The sequence below is a fragment of the Sus scrofa genome, chromosome 16 (assembly GCF_054392235.1).
Source record: "Sus scrofa isolate SSC_HxYL_T2T_F1_AM1 chromosome 16, Sscrofa_HxYL_maternal_Yorkshire_Landrace_v2.0, whole genome shotgun sequence".
Taxonomy (NCBI): Eukaryota; Metazoa; Chordata; class Mammalia; order Artiodactyla; family Suidae; genus Sus; species Sus scrofa.
Genome location: NC_139398.1, coordinates 32,854,510 through 32,874,762, shown reverse-complemented (window position 1 = coordinate 32,874,762; position 20,253 = coordinate 32,854,510). Strand labels below are relative to the sequence as shown.

The window sequence follows — 20,253 nt, the reverse complement described above, 5'->3', positions numbered from 1 at the left end:
TCAGGGGCCATAAAAATGTACATGACCTTTGACCTAAGTATGTCTCACTAGGATTTTAGACAAAGGAAGTAAATTCCCCCCAAACAAAATCTCTTTCCACAAATTTGTTCACTGTAGTATTTTTTCTTTTTTTTCTTTTTAGAGCCACACCTGCAGCATATGGAAGTTCCCAGGCTAGGGGCTGAATTTGAGCTGCAGCTGCCAGTCTATGCCACAGCCACAGCAACTCTGGATCTGAGTCGCAACTGTGACCTATACCACAGCAACACTAGATCCTTAACCCACTGAGCGAGGCCAGGGATCAAATCCACACCTCAAAGGCACTATGTCAGGTTCTTAACTCCCCAAGGCATGATGAAAACTCGATTGCAGCATATTTCATAAAACTAAAAATTAGGGAATAATCTAAATGTTTATCATACAATATGATTAAGAAAATTATGTATAAGATTATAAATTTTAAAATTGAAGGATATGTTTTAAAGATATACTTTAAATAAACAGAGAGACATATTTCCTGGGAAAGAAGAGTTAATGCCTTAATGATATCTATTTTTCCCAAATAAATATATAAATGTAATATAAGACCAAAATAGTTTTTTTATTTGGACAAATTGATTCTAAAACTTTATGGGAAAATAAAGTATCACATTTACCAAGAAAACTTAAAAGGAAATACCTTGATCAATTACTTGCACTAATGGGTACCAAATTATATTATTTTTACAATATGGTTATCAAAATTATGCACTATTGATTTACAAATAGTCATGCCAAACAAAACAGAGTATTGTCCAGAATAGATACAACTATACATGGAAATGCAATAGACACTAGAAATCAATGGGAAATTTTTGGATTTTTCAATAAAAGATAAGAGGATAATTGACTAAGCATTCAGAAAAAATTAATTTAATTCTCTACCTCGTATAATATTTAAAAACAATCCCTAGGATAATTAAAGATTTTTTTAAAAAACCATCTAACTGTATAAGAAGCAAAGAAGCAATAAAGTGATGTAAAACAAAGTGATTCAGTTATACATGTACACACGTCCATTCATTTTCAGATTCTTTTCCCACATAGATTATCACAGAATATTGGGTAGCGTGCCCTTCACTCTACAGCAGGTGTCCGTTGGCCAATCCTTCCATATACCACAGTGTGCATATGCCAATCACAAACTCTCATTCCCTCCCTCCCCCCACCTGTCCTCTTTGGTAACCATGTTTGTTTTCAAAATCTATGAGTATGTTTCTGTTCTGCAAATAAGTTCCTTTGTATCCTTTTTAAAGATTCTACATATAATTGATATTATATGATACTTGTCTTCTCTGACTTACTTCACTTAGTATGATAACCTCTAGGTCCATCCATGTTGCTGCAAATGGCATTATTTCATTCTTTTTTACAGATGAGTAATATTCCATTGTACATATATGTTCCACATCTTCTTCATCCATTCCTCTGTTGACAGACATTTAGGTTGCTTCCATGTCTTGGCTATTGTAAACAGTGCTGCAATGAACATTGGGGTGCATGTATCTTTTATTATAGTTTTCTCCAGACATATGTCCTAGAGTGTAGTTTTATTTTTAGTTTTTTAAGGAATCACCATACTGTTATTATTTTTTGCCCATACTCACAGCATGCAGAAGTTCCTGGGTCAGGGACTGAACTCGTGCCACAGCAGCAACCAGAGCCACAGCTGTAACAACTCACCAGATCCTTAATCTGCTGCACCACAGGGAACACCCACCATTATTGTTTTTTACGAAATATATCACTTCATCTGAATTACAATGAGGTAAGTGGGGCTTAGGGAAGCCAAGTAGATACTAAAGACCCAAACCCATGCTAAGGGCTGGGCTCTTTCCTCTGTACTGGCTGTGGAATAAGGTCTTGGAGGCAGTGGGCAGGGCTGGGTTCTAGGATTCAGCTAGAGGAGTAGCTTAGGAAAAAAGGATGAACTGAGACAATGACAAGATAGAGACAAGAAGGGAACACACCTAAAAAGATGGGGAATGTCATACGTAGAGAATAAGGCAGAGGGCAGCAAAGAAAAAGGCTGGACTTCAAGGTGGACTTCCTTCATATTCTCAGTAAAGCTGGGCAAGGTAATTAATTCACTGAGAGCAAATGCTGGTGGCTTATTGATGGTACTTGTGTGCTACACAGTAGAGCGGAAAGCCAGCTTCTCCCTTCTCTCCCAGTGAGATATGGATTGGTCACTCAACAACCAATCTGTCAATCTGGAAGCCAGGAGCAAGGATGAGCTGAGCAGCCTGCAGCTGAATGGGAACCACAAGGAGGAAAAGCAAGGTTCCCTACCTTCCAAGAGCTAACAGCCTAGAATCACCTAGAGGGATGTGTTTTCACAGCTATTAAAATTGTCTGATTAGAACAACTCTAAAAACGGATGGTGCCTTGCTTGGCAAAAGTCAGGTAGAAATATTCTGCCATTGAGGATCCCATGTCACCCATTGGTTTTCAAAATAAATAGGGGTTGCATACCTTAAATTGCCGCACATGAGCAAAGTATGCACCAAAGAGGCATCTCCCATCAGCAAAGGGAGCCAGGTGTAATTGTACAAGGTCATGTACTGAACTGGAAGCATCAGGTTTGATTAAGCCTATTCAGATGCCTCTGGGCTTTCAGTTTAAAAGGATCACCAAAGTGTCCTGGGATACGCAGTGGCCTCCTGATACTTAGCAAGTGGCTGCTACTGAATGTCATTTGCCAATTATTTGAGTGGCGATCACTCAGAAGGGAAAAGCCCAGCATTACAATAACTTTTTATGGTTGAAACTCTATATAGTCTTTGTTTAAAATATCTCCTTGGTACCCCTCTGGGTTATGAAACGATCAGATACAATATTAATTAATACCATCAAACAGATACTAGAAACTTACTAATTGAGGGATAATTATTTGAGTCAGGCAGCTACTACTATTTCTTTCGGTACAGTTTTTCATTTGGCCAGAGAAAAGGTGGTGGTTGTGTGTGGTTTTGTTATTATGAGAAAGAGAGAGAAAGAAAGGAAGAGAAAGAAAGAAAAGAAAAAAAGTCAGACCCATATAGAGCCCTGTTAGAAAAGATAAATTCTATATTTGTGTAAAACAAGGCATGTGTGGATTATTTCAGCACCATCAATGTTTCCCTGTCATATTTCATGTGGCAGAGAATAAACAGGGTGCCCTGGAAGTTTGGGTTTTGATGCATCAAAAAAGAAAGCAAAACCTGCTCTCTCTCAGGTCACAGGGGTCACTGACTGTTTTCTGTCGCCCCTTTCACTCTGACCCACCCCCCTTCTCAGGAAAGGTGAGATCAAATCCCTGGAGTCCCCCCCAAGGCTGTCAAGATACTGTTCACTATTACTCAGAAATAAAGGAAGGAAATTTGACACGGAGACACTCCACATCTTGGCTGCCAGGAGAAATATCTTTGAGGTCATTCCATTCATTAAGACATTTTTATTGTTGTTTTCTGTTTCTTTTCTGGTGCAGTCTCAGCGGAAGGTGCGCGGTTGTGATCACGCAAAACCAGTCTGGGGGGAATCCGTGCTCTCTTCTCGACGTCTTTGCCGCGTTCTGGCTGCCCCAGCTCCCTCCCTCACCTGGTAAAACTGGCCAGCTCTGGACATTTTGCAGGCTGAAGAAAATCACTGTTTTGCCTCCAGCCAGGAACAGAAATGTTGCAACCCTGACTCCACCTCTAATGAAAAAAAGAGTGAACAAGTGCACTTGTTGGGCTTCTCCCAGAGCCGCCGGGCTGGTGGAGCCAAAGCCGAGATTCCCAGACGCCAGGCTTCTGGGCTGGGCTTCCCGCCCCCGACCCCGGCCCCCCGCCCCCCGCCCCCTTCCCTTTCAGTCTAACTCGCTCCTCTCCGTCTTTCTGGATTTTACCGGCTGTTCCTGCAACAGCTTTACATACGATGGATCTCCACGTCCTTTTGCAGGAAGTGCTCACGGACTGATACTGCAGACTGACTTTGCTCCCCGGCAAAAGTGAGTACCCACCGCGCGCTCAGCCGAGCGGCCAGGAAGGTGGCGCGGGCGGCGAGGCGCCGGGACTGCGGGTTCGAGGCCCCGCAGCGCCGGCTGCTCGAGAAAATGCCAGAAACCTGTCTGAGCTGCCCGGCGGCAGCCTAGGGGAGAGCTGGGGCTCTGACAGCACCCGGCTCCGATGTCCCTCTCAAAAGAACTAAAAATACACCGTCTGCCTCCCCAAACCCCTGCCACTTTTACGACTGTACACATTGGTCTATATAAAAGACATCTTAAGATGCACCCTTTAGAACGACTTTCGTCGTGACCGTGGAATTCTTAGCAGGTACATTATTTACCTCAAATTGAAGAGAAAAAAAAAAAAAAATAGCGGGGAGGGGCAAGGAGCTCAGCCAGCAGGAATGAGGATTCTCCCTGCAGCCGTGGCCACATCACCTGCCGCTGCCTCCCAGGTATCCTGCGTGGAAAGTTGAGTGGTACCCGTGCTGACCCGAAAGGTGTGGCTCTTCCCAAAAGCAGTGGGGGGTAGTGTCAGGTAAGCAGCCACTTGGCTGTATCCCCTAACCTGGAGCAGAAAGGATTGGGCTTGACCACAGCAGAGGAATTCCAGCTGGAGAGGCAGCTGGGAGAACCCGCCTGAGGGGAGAGGGGGAGACGGGGCGGAGGGGGCCGTGGGGCAATCAGGTAACTGGGGAGCCAGGGCGCTGTGCTGCCGGCCAAAGCGAGGGCTGGAGTTCCAGCTCTTCGCCTGGGAGAATATCCTTTTAGTGGCCCCTACCTGTGTCCTGGGGAAGAACCCCATGTTGCCCTAATAACGAGCACTGTAGGGTTTTCCATGACTGGACTTGAAAACGATTGCAGGACGTTATTGTTAATCTGGAGGGATTTGTTTGTTTTCATTCATCAGGTTGGTTGGCAAAGATTTCCCACCTGAGTCTCATGCTTCCTAGGCAATGGAGTACTGCTAATCCCAGCCCTGTCTCTGGCTGTGCAAACTTGGGCAAGACTTACCTTCTCTGGGCCTCAGTTTTCCCTGCAATATTTAGGGATATATAGCCATATGTGTGTATTATATATGTATTATATATGCCATATATATCCCATTAAACTTTATATGTGTGCATATGTGTGTATGCATACACATATGGAATGTATATATATATATATATTTAGATCACTATATGTATGAATATATATATGTAAAATTAATGGGGTGCAAGTGGTGCTGAATAGCATGAGAAAAAAGCTGATGAAATTTTTAATTTTAGTGGTTCTTAAAAATTGGCTCTTAGAGGTCCTTTGAGAATTAGCTATGAGTCATCTTCCAGAGGGGGAAAATATTCTTATAGAGCATGCCTAAAGTTTTGCAAGCAATCCAGCAGTTTGATTCTCTGAGGGTTTTTGGACAGCCCCAAAGACCCTGCCTGAACCCCAAGTGAATATCCCTTGCCTCGCTTTTGAGGACCTGCATCAACCATCCAGCCGAACCTCTGCTGGCAGCTGGGCTGGCTGTGAGAGTCATCTCTAGCCGTCCCTGGGGGTCTGGAGTCAGCCATGCTGCTAAAGGAGGAGCCCTCCTGTCCTGAGTGAGCTCTCTGGACACTCTTTTTTCTCAAGGGCTTGGCCAATTTCTGCCTCAGGAGGAAACCCCCCTTACAGACCCTTTTAAGGACGTTTCTGAGGTGATAGTCCTCACCCCTGGAGTTTTCAGTCCTACAAACAGCAACAGAGAGCCACCTGCAGAAGGTCAATGTCTCAAAGAGAGCTCTCCAGGTCCCCTGGCTAGATGTCAGACAGTGAGACCAAGGCTCGGTTTTGAAACCAAATGCCATTTGCTCCCCAGTGCATAGTGGGAATAGTAATGGTTTGCTTTTGGACCTCTGCATCTTCCCCTTATGGTACAAGGGACTCATGCCTTGCGGGACCTGGGTCATTGGCAATGCGAGCAAGGTGTAGCAGACAGAGGATGCAGGGAGCTTTGGAGCCCAACAAACTGGGCTTCAGATCTTGGCTCCCACACTTCAGGCAAGTCACCAAACTTCCCGAGCTCACTTTGCTGTTGATGAAATAGGGAACACTACTGCTTTCTTCCACAGTTATTAGGAAAATGAAAAAATGGAAATGCCTACTGTACAGTCTAGTCGATGGTAAACCTCTATTACTAATATTAATATGAGTTTATAAGTTAGTGTTAAATATTCTCCTGCTTGTTTAGAGCGGTTTACTCTCTCTCTTATGGGACTTTTTGTCAGCAGAAGGATGAGTCAAATCCATCCTTGTCTATTTATTCTGAAAGATAAGTGGGGGGGGGCAGGGTTCAGAATACAGTGTTGGGTTTAGTGCGCTTTGTCAAGCAGACCACTTTGTGTGGCCAGCAAGTGAAATGTGTCTGAACTGGCATGGATTCTTGACCCTTACTCTGAGTTCTCTTTTGGCCCAAAATTTCAAATACAAAACAGCTAGATCTGTGCCTGTAGTTACAAGCAACTGTCTCTATAAAGAGAAATATCTCCATTATCATCTCACTGCTTGGCACAGATTTAATCAACTCAGCTAATACCCTCTCTCCATCTTTCTCTCTGCAGCCCTGACCCCTCAGTTGCAAGAAACCAAATGACGTAGAAATAGGGAGAAAGAGGGAGTTCCCTGGTGACTCAGTGGGTTAAGGAGCTAGCATTGTCACTCTATGGCTCTATGGCTCTGGTTACTGCTGTGGTGAGGGTTCCATCCCTGGCCCAGGAATTTTTTCATGCCTCAAAAAAAAAAAAAAAATAGGGGTGAAGGGAGTGGAGGGAAGAAGAACTATCAGAACTTTCAAAGGAAACTGGATTCTCTCAAAGTAGCCATTCTAGAGATCAATCAGTATATTCTGGCGAGGCAACGTGCATGCAAAGATGACAGTCGTGATACTTGCTATATTCACTGAGCCTTCAAGATGTACTAGCAACTTTTCTACATTCCTTCAATCAATTCTCACAAGCAACACTTCGGGGTATGGATTATCACTTCAAACTTTGCAGATAAGGAAATTGAGGATTAGAGAAATTTACATGACTAGCTCAGTCTGCATAGCTGGTAACAGGCAGAACTGGGATCCAAGCCTCGGTCTGTCTGACTTTAATAGCTCCTCTCGTTCCACTCCTCAGTGGTGCCAAGCTTCCCAGGGTCAGAATGTTGCATCAATGCTGAGTCCCAACCTAGTTTTTCTTCGGAAGGGCAGGAATAACCAAATCCTCTGTATGATTTAGGTGGCATGAACATATACTCTGCACATGCTACACTTCAACAGGCAGCGACAATAAAACCTGCTTCGGAGAATAATTTTCCCGCCCTTTCCTAAGTCCAGCTGTTAGACTCAAAGAGGCAATACCCACCCCGAACAGGTGAGGCTGGCTCTCTGCCACTGACTTTCTGAGCAATTCTTTTAGCTTAAAAAGAGCCCTGGAATTTTCTTTCCCTATTGCCTTTAGAATCAGGACAGCACTTCACTTCAGAATAAATAGACCAGGATGGATTTGACTCATCCTTTTGCTGACAAAAAGTCCCATAAGAGAGAGAGTTTACTTTTGTCTCCCTCTTTGAAGCCCTCATTCATTCATTCATTCATTCCACAAACACTTGCTGAGTTCTGAATAAGGCAGACAAGGGCCCTCCTCTTGTGGTTCTTCAATGCTAGAGTGATGGGTCAGAGGCAGATGAACAAAAATATATATCAGATGATTGCTGATGTTGATAAATGCTTGAAGAAAGTAAAGAGAGGCTAGGGGCTAGAGAGTAAGGGGGCTTGGGAGCAACTTTAAATAGGGCAGCCGGAGAGAAGATTTCTATAAGAAGGTCACCCTTAAACTTAAACCTGCATAATAAGAGGAAGCCAGCCCTGTGGAAATGTGGGGAGAGGGCTGCCTTAGCAGAAATAAACCTCAAGAGAACAGTCTGGAAGTGGAATAAATAAAGCAGTAGTGCCTCCATCCAATACAATTAGATGGCCCCTTAGAAATCAAGTCGGGTTTTATAAAGGGGAAATCATTGTTGGAATGCCTGTTATTCTATTCTAGACAGTCTATGTACTTTATACCGATCTCATTTAATCTTCTCAGCAAGCTGGTGAGCTGGCTCTGTTGTCTTGATTTGATCATTGAAGAAACTATGATTTATAGAGGGTAAGCAGCTAGCCCAAGGTTAGAAAGGTAGTATTTGAATGTCATAGTCAGTTTTGCTCCAAAGCCCAAAACTTTTTGCTAGCACATGTGGCCTCCGAGATTTTCTTTTCTAGGGGATAGTGAAAGAGCTAGCAGAAAGAAAATATCGAAAGTATATTAGGGAGCTAAATGCTGACAGAGATTTCTGTCTGATGGCCCAATTTCCAGTTAGCATGTCTAAACCTGCAGTGCACAGTACGGTAGCACATGCCCTGTGTGGCTTCTGAGCACTTGAAATGTGAGTGTCTCTTTCAAATTGAAATGTGCTATAAGTGTAAAATACACCCAGATTTCAAAGACCTAGTATGAAAAAATGCATTTCTAGCTCATTGGTTTCCATACTGACTATGTGTTAGAATGATAGTGTTTTAGATGTAGTGGTTTAGGTAAAATTTTAAAATTAATTATGTCTTTTTCCTCTTCATCTTAAAGTGGTTAATAGAAATTTTTAAATCACATATGTGACTTGCATTATATTTCCATCAAACAGCAATGATGGAAATGTGTAGACTCATCAGTTGACAGAAATAGGGTAGGAAATCCCCCCCCCCTTTTATTTTTTTCTGTCTGTGCCTGTGGCACACAGAAGTTCTCAGGCCAGGGATAGTACCTATGCCATAGCAGTGATGCAGAATCCTTAACCATTAGGCCACTGGGGGACCCCTCTTCTTTTTTCTTAGCATAACTTTTACTTTATTCTTGGCTCAGACTCTGTCTCAAGTCAGTAACCAAATTCAGTGAGTTGGTGAAGCAGTAGACAAGAGAGAAAGAGGTCCCTCTGGGTCCACCCACCTCATTTTTCTGCCGAGGGGGTGACCATTTGAAACCCACTGCATCATGCCACTGTAGGAGTTGATGAAATATACTCAGTGGTTACTTTCATCAGCAGGACTCATCCTCTTACTTAGGCAAATCTTAAGAAGCTTTCAAACATCCTGTGACCCAAGCATCATCATTTTGAACCTGGATGTAGTTTGACCTTAAAATCACTTCCTAGGACACTGTTTTTGTAATTCCGGGACTTTGTAAGATCATCCTGGGAGACAGCCAGGGTTTTGTGTCTGTGTGCAAAGCTCATTAAATAAGTCATCTCATTGTGGTGAGAAGCGTTTCTCCCTCTCTCTTCTTTCGCTTAAAAGAGCTGGAGCAAGATACAGTCCAGGTTTCCAGAAGGGATGCTCCAAGGACATCCCATTTTGGCTTTTTTTGTCCACTAGCTAAAGTGACCCTTGAATACATCAGTGAAGGAAAGATGTGATTTGGTCCTACAGTTTGATTTATTCCAAAGGGGAGAAGAGTCCGATTCTGGTGTTTGTAGACGCAGCCTCTGGCCTGAGATAGAAGAGGCCTGGATTCGACTTTTGTCTGCTGGTTTGTATGTTACTCTCACCCTCCTTCCCCCAACAATCCAGAAGAAAGGTCAGAGTTGATGAGGTAAGGCCACACAAAAGGCTAATGAAGAAATGTACTAGAAAAAGGTTGGCCAGGGACTGTAGACAAGTTTCCTTTCTGTAGCTTGAAAAAGGTTTACAGGCATAGGTCAGAGATCTTCCAGATTTGCTTCCAGACCACTGCAATTTAAGCAAATATCACCATAAAATGAGTTAAGTATTTTTTTGGTTTCCCAGTCCACATAAAAGGTATGTTTATCCTATATTATATCCTGTTAAGTGTGTAGGAGCTTCATGTCTAAAAAAAGAAAAAATGCCTATCAATTTCTAAATACTTTAAGGCTAAGAAGTGCTATCATTGCAACACAATGTGCAAAAAATGAAACTTCTGCAATGTACAATAAAGCAAAGAGCAAGAGAATGAGGTGTGCCTGTAGAAAATGCTCTTTGAGATCCACAAATAGCATTTGTTCATTTTCACTTGAAGCCTAAAGCTGGGGGAGGGGGATGGAATGGCCCTAAGAAGCTGACAGGAGTGAATTTTAGGGAATGTACCTATCTCAACAGTAATACATTGTTTTTAGCGTCTTCCAAACCAAGAAGTCTGTGGCAGACTCCATGGGGAAAATTTTAAAAGTTATAAAATAAAGTCTTTGCTCTGAAGGAGCATGTTCTCCTGTTGGGAAGTTGGCCTTAAACATGAAATACCAGGAGCAACATAAGATGACATTCTCTGAGTGTCACATGAAATGGACACTTCGAATTTGGAGACTGCGGAGTGCTGTGTGCCTGTGAGCCTGAAAGTACTTTGAGAAAGACAAGGTAAGAGATAGGCATTGAAGGCTGGAAAGCCAGGCTATAGACGGAGAGAGGGGGGAAACGGTACTCGAAGGGAGGAGAAAGGCAACACTGGCCTGGTGATGGACATGTGCATGGAGCATTTGATGATGTGGAAAAGAATGGTTGGAACCACCAGGAAGAGTTTTTTAAATCACTCAGCCCCCACCCCCACCCCTTGCAGAATTTTCATTTTATCAATTTAGGAATGGGACCTGGGAGTTCCCGTCGTGGCTCAGCCGGGTAACGAACCCGACTAGCATCCATGGCGACGTGGGTTCGATCCCTGGCCTTGCTCAGTGGGTTAAGGATCCGGCATTGCCATGAGCTGGGCTCTAAGGTCACAGACGCGGCTTGGATCCCCCATTGCTGTGGCTATGGCGTAAGCCGGCTGCTACAGCTCTGATTAGACCCCTAGCCTGGGAACCTGCATACGCTGCCCTAAAAAGACAAGGAGACCAAAAAAAAAAAAAAAAAAAAGGAATAGGGCCTGAGTACCAGTGTGATTGTTGTTGTTTACTGTTTTTAATGCCTCAAATATTCTAACATAAAGCCAGACTTGAAAATCACTGAGCCAAACCACAAGATCTTTATTTTACAATCCCGGGTAATAATATTAAAAAGGTAATATTTTAAAGAAAAGGAAATGAACAATCAAGGTGTACAGCCTTTATTTTTTGGAAATTTTATGCACACAGATATTTCTGTTTAGGCTTTTTTTTTCTTTCTTTCTTTTTTTTTTTTTTTTTTTTTTGGCCTTCCTGAGGCATGAAGAAGTTCCTGGGCCAGGGATCAAACCCATGCCACAGCAGTGACAAGGCTGGATCCTTAACCACTAGACCACCAGGGAACTCCTACTTCTATGTAATCTTTTAAACTCACAGACAGCTGTTGTTCACAGCGATTTTGCCAACTTGGATGTTGTGGCTAAACAGGGTCGCCAACTGCCCATTCCTGTACTTGGCCTGTTTTTTTGGGGGGGGCGCTGTAGTCAACCCTCGCTAAGTGTGCGGTAATTGGTATCCCACAGCTCCTGTACCCACCAGGCTTTGTGTAATCATTGCAGAGGGTGACATATCATCCCCATTAGTGCCCACAGTAGCTATTTTATAACAATCTGTAATCTTGCCTCACCTCTCCAACTTTACAAATTGGGAAATGGAGTTTAATTACTTGCCTTGGGCCTTGAGGCTTGCTGGCGACAGAGTGAAATTAGGTTTCTCAGCCACTGGATTCCTGGTATTTTATTTGGCTCCTAAAGTGTGTGCGCCTAGCCTCCCATCATGGTTAAAATACTCCATACCGAGCCACGTTATTTCTTCAATGACTTATTAGTGTTACAGATCAATAGGTAAAAGATGACTCGTTGGCTTGAGATGCCAGTGCTGTGATTCTGAGTGTCCTCCCGCACCCCGTAGGCAGCTGCAGCGCTCCCAGGAGCCGCATCTCTATTGTCTTGGAATTTCCCGTTCAGGTAAAAGCTGGATTGTGCATGCTTAGAGCTCATCCACTCTTACCTGTGGGAAGTGAAGGCTCCTAGCTTTCAGGCTGTTCTCTTCCCTGAAGCCTCTGTTCGCTGAAAGGATAATGATTTCTGTTATATGTCTAAAGAAAGAGAAGAAAGTCCAGCAATTGTTATAGCTTTGTTTTTTGAAAGAATCTCTTGAATGTCTTAAGACCTTCTGGGTTTACTGCCGATGGTGAGGCTAGAAGGTCTTTGTGAAGGATAATGCAAAAAAAGCTAGAGTCTTAGCAAAACAGCCTCTTTAGGACAAAGAGATAGGTCAGTATCGTGCCATTCCAGAAGGGTTATTTTCTTTTTCTCTGTCTTGAAATCCATGACTGATTTAAGAACAATTTCCAGTATCTTTAGCAAAGAGCAAGACTCTAAAACAGGGCTCCTCGACACTGACTACATAGGAGAATCGTCTTTGGAGGCTTTAGAAAATATGCATGCCCAGCCCTCACTCATAAACCCATTAAATCAAGATTCTGGGAATGGAGCCTGAGTGTTGTATTTATTTATAGTACTCCAGGCTAAAAAAGCTAAAAGCTGACCTTGCTTCCCAGCTAAGATCCAAATCTTTTTTTTTTTTTTTTTTTTTTTTTCCTGTTTATGGCTGCACCTGTGACATATGGAGGTTCCTGTGCCAGGAGTCGAATCAGAGCTGCAGCTGCAGTCTAAACCACAGCCACAGCAACCCCGGATTCTTAACCCACTGAGCCAGTCCCAGGGCTCAAACCCTCATCCTCACAGAGACAACATCGGGTCCTTAACCTGCTGAGCCACAACTGGAGCTCTGAAGATCCAAAGTTTAATTACTTATTTCTGTTTCTTCTTTTGCCTTGTTTTAGGCAAAAGTCATGAACCCCAGAGAACCACCCAAACCATATTTTTGTTGGGGAGAAACCGACTCCATATTCAGAGTGGCCCTGCATAGCCTCATGACTAGAATTTCTCTCTGTGCAGTTTGGAAATCAAATTGCCAGAAGCTCGATAATTATGTGATTGAAAGATAAAAGTTAAGCCTCTCTGCCCTCGTGTACTAAATTTTCCAATTCTTATGTTGATCTAAGTCAACCAACACTTGCTTTCCTATCTCAGCCATTTAAAAGCCAATTAACTCCATTCCTGTCCACGCCCTTATTAAAAATATAATTACAGCAGTAGTCTGTCACGAGTAGCCTTTACAAGGTGAATTAGCCAAGAACTAACTAGGTTGTGTAAAATTTTCTCGGTTCCAGGAAATCCTTTGGGTTGCAGAGGCTACCAGCATCAGACTGGGCTAGAAGAGTCATGAACTAGGGTTTGGAAAGAGCCAATTACAAGTCCCAGATATAGAAGAACTTAGGGTATGGAAAATGATTCTAGAATCAGTCTGAGAAAAATTAGCCAAGATCCAGTTAAGGGTAAAATGCCAACCCTTCCCAGAAGGTTGTTTTAATACCAGAAAGCAGGAGTTCCCTAGTGGATCAGGAGGTTGGGGATCCAGTGTTGTCATTGCAATGGCTCAGGTCACTGCTATGGCATGGGTTCAGTCCCCGGCCTGGGAACTTCCACATGCTGCAGGTGCAGGCGCAGCCAACAAACAAACAAAAAGCAACCAAGTTTTTGTACTAAATTTGGGGTGGGACTGTAGGAAGGATGGACCACTGGAATACTTTTATGGAGTGCTGAGATTGCAGGATTAGGAGATAAGAGATTGTTAAGGAGATTGCGGAGAGAAGGATGGGCAAGGGCCTGCCGTTAGCCGAGCATCATGGGCATCGGCAACTGTTACTCAATCAGTATTTATGGAGGGTCTGCTCTCTGCCACGGACTGTTCTAGGAGCTGGAGGTGGCATGATGATGCCTTGTTTATGTGAAGTTTTTTTGTTTTGTTTTGTTTTGTTTAGGGCTGCACCTGCGGCACATGGAGGTTCCCAGGCTAAGGGTCAAATCGGAGCTGCAGCCTCCAGCCCACCCCACGGCCACAGCAATGCCAGATCCTTAACCTGCTGATCGAGGCCAGGGATCCAGCCTGCCTCATCATGGGTCCTAGTCGGGTTTTTTAACTGCTGAGCTCCTAATTGAAGGTTACATTCCATTGAGAGGAAACAGATACCTCTGCTGAGAAACAAATGAACAGAACCAAATCAGTGAGATAGGGCTGTGAAGTACAACTACAAATGTAATAAAATTCATTGGATATTTTTTTAAAAAGAAAAAAAAAAGAAGAACAATGAAGTGAGGTACACAGATTAGACTCTCTTCTGGTGCTCTCTGGAGAGGTGGCCTTGGGGCTGCACAGCGGTGTTGCAGAGAAGGCCACAGGTGATCAGGAAGAAAGAGGTGGAGGGAACAGCATGGGCAAAGGCCCTGAGGTTGTAAAAAGTTTGATATGTTCTGGAAATAGGGAGGAGACCAGTGTGACTGGGCACTTAAGGAAGAAGGGATAGAGTCAGACAGGTAAACAGCCCAGAGGCCCAAGGCCATGGGATGGAGGGAGGGTGAAGGGCTTGAACGAAACCACCGGGAGATTTGCAAGTTCTCTTGGGCTTCTGTGTGTAGAATGCATTGCAGACTGGGAGCAGGAAAGCATGGGAGGGTGATCAGGAGTCCAGCAAAGGGGGGACGATGGATCAGCTAAGAGGCTGGAGTTGGGTAGAAGAAGTGGTGGATTCAGGAGCGCATGTGGAGGGGAGGCCAGTGCCGCTCGCAGGTGGATGAGGCCAGTGCAAATGACACCAGTCGGAATTCTGCCTGAGATCACTGTCCCTGCCCCATCGCCACTTGGGCCACTGGTTTGGAACCAAAATAGGGAAACATCCAGTGTTGTTTGAAAACATTGAGGATATTGACCTTAAACTTATTTAAACAGGGAAAAAACCTCATATTCCTGTCCAGGAGAAATTTCTGTTTGTTGTTTTTTTAACCTCCTAGCCATAAAAATGGCATCCTGTCCTATGAGACCATTCTGATGGGTTTTGGTGGTTTTGGGGGGGGGGTATCTTTTGTCCTTTTAGGGCCGCACCTGTGGCATATGGAGGTTCCCAGGCTAGGGGTCTAATCGGAGCTATAGCTGCCAGCCTACACCACAGCCACAGAAACGCCAGATCCGAGCCGCATCTGCGACTTACACCACAGCTTACGGCAACGCCGGATCCTTAACCCACTGAGTGGGGCCAGGGATTGAACCTACAACCTCATGGTTCCTAGTCAGCTTCGTTTCCACTGTGCCACAATGGGAACTCCTGATGTTTTTGATTACTGTGCTTTTCATAAATGCTGGAAATGTCACCTTCATGTTACTAGTTTATCATTTTTCAGAGTATTTTGACACTTGTACAGTATTTAATGAGCCTTTCATGGTGTTAGACATTTACACGAGGGCTTTGGTGGTTGGTCAGTTTCTCCATAAAAAAGGCCAGCATCATAACAGCAAGCATTTAATGAGCATGTACTATATCCAAGGTATCTTTTTAAGAATTTCACGTTTTTAACTCCTTTATTCCTCCCAGCCACCCTTTAGTGAGCACTTGAGTACTCTCATTATTATCAATAATTCTATAAATGAAGAAACGGAGGCCAAAAAAAAGATAGCTTGAGTCATTCACCCAAGATTACACAGCTGGTGAGTAGCAAAGCCAGGTTTTCAGAGTCTGGCTGCAGAGTTTGGCTATGCCACTTCCCATGGGCCTGCTTTTCACTCTTCTGTGTCACCAAAGCTGTGACTTTGGAATTAAACTTGTTTCTCCTGTAAAAACCTCAAGGTCCCAGTAGAAGGCGCTTCAGCAGAGCAGGGCTTCCAAGAGTGGGATTGCTGGGGAAATGCCATAATTCAGAGGCTGCCTCCCCTCTGAGTCACCTGCCATCTGCCAAGGCAGAAGGGTAAATCCCCACTAAGGAGCTGGCTGGACAAAGATGCCAGCACCAGAGGTCACTCTGTGAAATGCTCCCTCTTCTCTTCACCCCCTCTTCTGCCCATTGCGCATAGTTCCTGTAGTTGTACCCACCTCCTGGTCCCCCTCAAAGGACAGAAATTACCAAAGTTATTCAGCAAGCCGTGCAGCAAATTCTAGTTGCTCTCCAGGGTCACCTGAGGCTGGCCTTTGGAAAGAAACAAAAGGAAAGTTATTAATTCATTTGCTATTGCATTTTTGCTTTAAAAAGATTGAAGTATCTCTAGAGTTGTATTATTAGAAGTGAAATGAGACTGGGCAACACAGTAGTTCATGCTGACTTCTCTACCTTCTTTTGCGTATCTGTTCCAGAAAATTCTCTCAAGTGACTTGGTTTTCCAATAATCAGCGTGAAAGTTACAGAGCTTCCCCTCTTCCTAATGGGGGTAATGATAATGAATTTAACAGAATTGAGGTTTATACAAAGAAATTCATTAAAGTTTCCTTAACTCTGTTAATGAATTCTCCAGTGACGACTATAAAGGCAGTAATTGTGGTGATTCATCTTTTGTGCTGTAAGCTTTAACTTGTCATATATTTCAATTAAATAGAAGGCAGGGGTTTTTTGCTCCAGTTGCCACTGGGTAATTTTCTATCAAGATTGATGTGTATTCATTGGAATTGTTGAGTTTATCTAATCAAATCATCAATCTGCTCATTCAACTGTTTGACTTTCAATCAAAGTGTAATTTCAAAATGTTATGCATGTAGAGTTCTGTTGTAGTGTAGCAGGTTAAGGACCTAGTGGTGTCACTGCAGTGGCTCTGGTTGCCTCTGTGTCACAGGTTCGATCCCTGGCCCAGGAACTTCCACCTGCCATGGGAACAGCCCCCCCCTCCCCAAATGTTATACATGTCAGATATTTCCAATGATCATATTAACTACCACATTCAAAACGTCAAAGGAAACAAAGAAATACTGTTGTGTTAGACTCTCATCTTATTGAAGTTAGGAAGATTGCAGTGGAACATCAAGTAATTAGAGAAAGCTTAAAAGCCATTTCATCTCCACATATCCTCCAAATTGTTCAGAATCCTACAAAGAACTTAATTTTTTTTAACAAACTTATCTTCAAATCAGTAAGGTAAAGTCCTCCTTTTTTTTTAGATGGTTTTAATTAACCATTCAGGAGAAAACGAATGTGAATATGTCTCAAATGTAGATCCATCCTAAAAACCAAGTCATTCAAAGACCAGAGTAGTGTGTGATGGCAATAATGCAATTGAAGGGGAGGCTGCATCACCTCACCTGGCATTTAACCAGAAGAATTATTTTTCTTTTCCATTGTAGTTTATTAGAAGGGGGCCTTGTGCCATCCATTCTAAATGTAATAGTTTGCATCTGCTAGCCCTAAACTTTCAGCGTATCCCTTCCCCCACCTGCTCTTGGCATCCACAAGTCTGTTCTCCATGTCTGTGAGTCTGTTTCTATTTCATAGGTAAGTTCATTTGTGTCGTATTTTAGATTTCACGTATAAGTGATATCATATGATACTTGTCTGTCTTTTTCTGACTCACTTTGCTTCATACAATAATCTCTGGGTTCACCCACGTAGCTGCAAATGGAATTATTTCATTATTTTATGGATGAGTAGTATTCCGTTGTGTATATGTACCGCATCTTAATCCATTCACCTGTCGATGGGCATGTAGGTTGTTTCTATGTCTTGGCTATTGTGAATAGTGCTACTATGAACACAGGGGTGCATGGATATTTTTTAATTATAGTTTCATATATGTATATATACTCAGGAGTGGAATTAATGGATCATATGGTAGTTCTGTTCTTAGTTTTCTGAGGAACCTCCATACTGTTTTCCATAGCCGTTGTACCAATTTACATTTCCACCAAAAGTGTAGGAGGGTTCCCTTTTTTCTGCACCCTCTCCAGCATTTGTTATTTGTAGACTTTTGAATGATGGCCATTCTGACTACTGTGAAATGATACGTCACTGTGACTTTGATTTGCACTTCTTTGTTGAGCATCTTTTCATGTGCCTGTTGGCCATCTGAGTATCTTCTTTGGAAAAATGTCTGTTTAGATCTTTTGCCCATTTTGGGGGTTATATTTGGGTTATTGGGTTATATTGAGTTTGTATATTTTGGATATTAAGCCTTTGTCTAACAAGAGAGTTTAATTTTTCTTTTAGGAAATTTTTCTAATTTTACTGTTCAAAGGACATCTGTGACTTTTAAATTTTTATTTATTTTTGTATATGATTTAAAATTCAAGATACAAAAGAATATTCAAAGAAAAATAAGTCTTCCTTTTCCTGTTCCACAGCCACCCATTGCCCCCAAAGGCAATCGCTCTTACTAGATTATTATTTAAAAAAAAATCTTATATCTTTATAAAAATACACTATGAATATAAATATGTGTTCAATGTCTTTTTTTAGTTATTTCACATCAGATGCTGTGACTCTGGGAATCCAGAGCCTACATTCCATTGCTGGCCTCCCAGTCCTACTGGCACTGACACTTTTTTAGTGCTGGAGCTTCCTGTCTCAACTCAAGTGTATTGTTAGAGGATAAACAGCCATATTTTCAGTGGAAGGTTCATCTGCCAAGTGTAGAGGAAAAGATGAAATTACATGAGATGCCCACTCTGGTTATTGGTGGACATGCATGTCCAGTGGTGATTTTACAAATAATCCAAATGGAACTGTTAAGTGTCAGGATAAGAGTTCTGGCATCTAAGCCTGCTTGGGCTCAGACCTCTTCAGGGACTCAGGGATGTTGGGGTTCACTTGGGCCCCCACAGCCACCTTCAGGAGGCTGAGGTGTACACTCCTCTCAGCATTCACTGAGCATCCGTGTCATCTTTTGTGTTGACCCATGTCACAGGTTGTCTGTACGCATCACTCACTAATGACCATTTACTGCATATCTCCTCTAAGGGGTCATGCGGGGTAGCATGTAAAGCCTAAGAAATAATTCACCTTAGGTCATCTCTCCTCCACTACCATCTTTGCTCTGGAAATAATTCCCCTTTACCTCCACTTACCGCACTAAGATTCCTCCACAGAACACTCCCAACTTGTTTGTCCCTACTCCCACCCTATTGTCTGCTCTCCTCTGTACTGAATGTTCCTAAGAGTGTGTTAAAGAACTTGATCAGCTGTTCAGGTCCCCATAGTTCAAGAAATGAACACTCCCAGCCCAAAGTGTCTCCTGGTGGAAACCACTAGCCACTAACTGGGTGTACATATGTGGGGCAGGCGAAGACCTCCAACCACCCGTTGCAGTAGCTGCTCCTGTTGCTGCTGCTTAATATTACAGTTACAATCATGAGACGCCTTGTTGGTATCCAGCTGAGTTAAAAGTTTAAAAGTAAGCTCTCTTGGAGCCACAGCTTTTCCTCTTATGAACATCAGTGAATTAGGATTTTTTAAGAAGCTGAAACTTGCCCTCAGGGTAAGAGTCTTCTGTGCATCTTGCAGAGAAAAACATTCACTGGAATCAGGCAGACTCAGTACACATCTCAGTTGTAACTTTTTGGGGGAGAAGCTGTGGAGCAAGTTAGCTACTTTTGCTCTGGTACAGCAAGGACACTTAAACATACATTCCAGGGGTGCTGGGAGAATTGCACAAAATAAAGTGTGGAAAATTCTTGGCAGCAAGGTAGCACTCAGTTCGTGGGAGCCAGGAGCACCTTCATCAAAGAAGTTACGGTTGTGGGAGACCAACAGATGTACAATCAACAAGGCAAAATTCCAAGGGCGTGGAGTAAATGTTGAGTCTGACCTTAGCAAGAGTTAATAAGCCTGTAAGGTCCTCAGAAATCCCTGTATGGGCCACTCAGTTCAGCCATCTCCCTTCTTGCACTGTACCAGCAGACCAACATGGCACTTCTGGTTGGCCACTCTTGTACAAGAATTTTCCTTCTCTGAATACAAACGCAGTATATTCCTTCTCGCTGCTGAATCTGCTTCAAGGCTGTGCCACTGAGAAGGTGTGTGACTCATGGGAAGTTTGCTTCTTTTGCGCCTTGGTCTCCTTATTTGTAAAAACAAGATAACGAAGATAACGCCTTTATTCAGGATTATTTGGAGGGTGGAGTAAGATCATGGATGAGAAGGACCTTGTCTAGAGTTGGCCCTCAGAACAAGCTTGCACCCTTCTCCTGTGACCCCATGTGTTGGGATGATTTGATCAGTGTGTCCCACGTGGGAAGAAGCCTCTGGGAAAATGACAAATAGTGTGTTGATTTGGTGCTTTGTACTCCCAACCACAAATGGCACACGTTCAAGGCCATTGTTCTTGCCAAATACTTTACTGGAGAGATAGGTTATGAAGGAGCCTTTGGGATGCAGATCTGATAAGTATTCAGGAAAACTTATCAGGGGAGATGAAGCTAGATTAGCCAAATCCAC

General features: G+C 43.2%; 1 protein-coding gene across 4 annotated transcripts in view; it reads left to right on the top strand.

The window, feature by feature from the left end:
- The first annotated feature begins 3,892 nt into the window (after positions 1 to 3,892).
- Positions 3,893 to 20,253, top strand: part of PRLR (prolactin receptor) — a 174,475-nt gene continuing 158,114 nt past the window's right edge. For 2 of the 4 annotated variants that reach the window (XM_085001615.1, XM_085001618.1), the window contains exon 1: positions 3,893 to 4,009. The gene's annotated coding sequence lies outside the window, so the exon portion shown is untranslated. Of the gene's footprint in view, positions 4,010 to 4,422; positions 4,545 to 20,253 lie in introns of those variants that run through there. The other 2 variants (XM_085001622.1, XM_085001621.1) reach the window with 2 other exon arrangements.